The sequence below is a fragment of the Quercus lobata genome, unplaced genomic scaffold (genome assembly GCF_001633185.2).
Source record: "Quercus lobata isolate SW786 unplaced genomic scaffold, ValleyOak3.0 Primary Assembly Scq3eQI_2019, whole genome shotgun sequence".
NCBI lineage: Eukaryota > Viridiplantae > Streptophyta > Magnoliopsida > Fagales > Fagaceae > Quercus > Quercus lobata.
This window is the reverse complement of record NW_022155207.1, coordinates 1-2,500: the sequence shown is the minus strand read 5'-3', so window position 1 is coordinate 2,500 and position 2,500 is coordinate 1. Positions and strand designations below refer to the sequence as shown.

The 2,500-nt window shown below is 33.7% G+C and overlaps 1 non-coding gene across 1 annotated transcript in view; it reads right to left on the bottom strand.

Annotated features, from left to right (window-relative positions):
- TRNAG-GCC overlaps positions 1–31 on the bottom strand; it is a 71-nt gene extending 40 nt beyond the window's left edge. The window contains exon 1 of the tRNA in view: positions 1–31. This exon is cut by the window's left edge and continues 40 nt beyond it. This is a non-coding gene — a tRNA (tRNA-Gly).
- Between the last annotated feature and the right edge of the window lie 2,469 nt (positions 32–2,500).

The following is a 2,500-nucleotide window of genomic DNA, read 5'->3' as shown; positions in this document are numbered from 1 at the left end:
AAGAGAAATTTTACCATTCAACTATATCCGCTTGTTCTTGATACACAATGGATGGGCCATATTTGTGCAGAGTTAGATCAGATACTCCTTTGTTTTTCAGAGTAATTGCAAAATGCTTATTTTCATTTAATAAAATTTATTTTCATTTAATAAAAAATTTAGATTCTTTATAAATTATTAAAAATAGTAATAGTAATTAGAATAATATCAAATTTGAATTGTATAAAATTAGATATTATTCTAATAGAAATACTATATATAGTTAACAATAACTATATAGTGAAATTATAATATATAAATTTAAAATTATAATCATTCAATTTTAATAATAATAAAATATGTTATTATCAAAAAAATATTATTATCAAAATAGTATTCTAAATATTATAGAAAATTTCTACTATTTATAAATAATAATATATTATAAATATAAATAAATAGTATAATAAAATTATTTAATTAATATATATATATTTTTTAATTTCATTTTTAAATAGTTAAATATAAGAAGTTTGTTTGACCCCTCCCTTTCATTTTTTTTTTCTTTATTTGCATTTTGGGGACTTATATTTCATTTTAATGTGTCTCACAACCTGAAAATGAAAGAATTAGGAGGGGATCATTTCATTTTTGGATCTAAATAGAACAAATAGGTTCAAGAGATGAGAGAATTAAGGATACCCACCAAAAAGACTAATCCAATCCATAATGATGTACCGGAAAATACAACATTTTTGTTATTTGACCAACCATCAGGAGAAGCAAATACAACAGGTACACTAATCAGTAAGATTGCTGAAGTAGCAATTAATGCAAAAACAGCCAATTGGAAAGCAATAGTCATCTTTCTAATCCTCCAATCTATCAACAAAAGAAACTATATACCATTTGATCCCTTTATTGGTATCGGCCAAAAAATTGTATCAGCCAAAAATTCTAATAAAACGTATCATAGAGGGATTTTACCACGAATCTATTAATGCTGTATGACTTATTAGCACCTTTTACCACCTTATTAAATTAAGGCATGAGATCAAGGGAAAGGTATTTTTTTTTTTACTTCATTAAAAGAGGCCCGCCAGATCATTATCTATATATATACAGATCGATAGCTAGACCCATAGGATCGCACCGGATATCTTTATATATAGGTCGTAATGGTATCAACTCATATATCCATGTTCTATTCGTTAGAAAATAAAAAAAAAATAATAAAATAGAAATAATCTTTCGGAGAGGTGGCCGAGTGGTTGATAGCTCCGGTCTTGAAAACCGGTATAGTTCGAAACAAAGAACTATCGAGGGTTCGAATCCCTCTCTCTCCTTTTTTGCTCGTGGAATATATATATATATTTTTTTTATTTTATTGGTTTTGTCCGGCTCAGTATTAGTATTCTAAAAGGGAATGGCTCGGCTATCCCCCTAGCCGAGCCAGAACAGAAAAAAAAGGGTTCAATATATAATGAGTCGAAAATGAAAATAAAGGAATACTTTTTTTTTCAATACGTATGACCTAACCCAACCAAACAAATATGTATGATGAAATCAAATAGATTTTGACTTCAAGCATTAGAATTAGATCTCCTGTCTTAGTTAAGAGGAGTCATGGAAAGAACAGGTTCAAAATCGCGATCAATTCCTTTTTCAAATCCTGCTGCAGCTGCACGAGCCCTTCCTGCATGCCATAAATGACCTACGAATAGGAAGAATCCTAGAACAAAATGAGAGGTAGCTAACCAACTTCTAGGAGAGACATAATTGACTGCATTGATCTCGGTAGCTACACCACCCACGGAATTTAAAGAACCTAAAGGAGCATGAGTCATATATTCCGCGGAACGTCGTTCTTGCCAAGGTTGTATGTCTTTTTTCAGCCTACTCAAGTCCAACCCATTGGGACCCCTTAGGGGTTCTAACCAGGGAGCACGCAAATCCCAAAAACGCATAGTTTCTCCCCCAAAAATGACTTCTCCAGTCGGAGAACGCATTAGATATTTACCTAAACCGGTAGGTCCTTGGGCGGACCCCACGTTAGCCCCAAGGCGTTGGTCTCTAACCAGAAAAGTAAATGCTTGAGCTTGAGAAGCTTCTGGTCCAGTGGGCCCGTAAAACTCACTAGGATAAGCGGTATTATTGAACCAAACAAAGCAACAAGCAATAAAACCAAAAACAGCTAAAGCACCTAAACTATAAGACAAGTAAGCCTCCCCAGACCATACAAGCGCACGGCGCGCCCATGCAAAAGGTTTGGTTAAGATATGCCAGATTCCACCAAGTATACAAATGGAACCCAACCATACATGCCCTCCAATTATATCTTCCAAATCGTCCACACTAACAATCCATCCCTCTCCTCCAAAAGGGGATTTTAGTAAATAACCAAATATGACGCTTGGGCTAAGGGTCAAGTTGGTAATTTTTCTTACATCTCCCCCTCCTGGGGCCCAGGTATCATATACGCCTCCGAAATAAATAGCTTTGAATACTAGAAGAAAAGCAC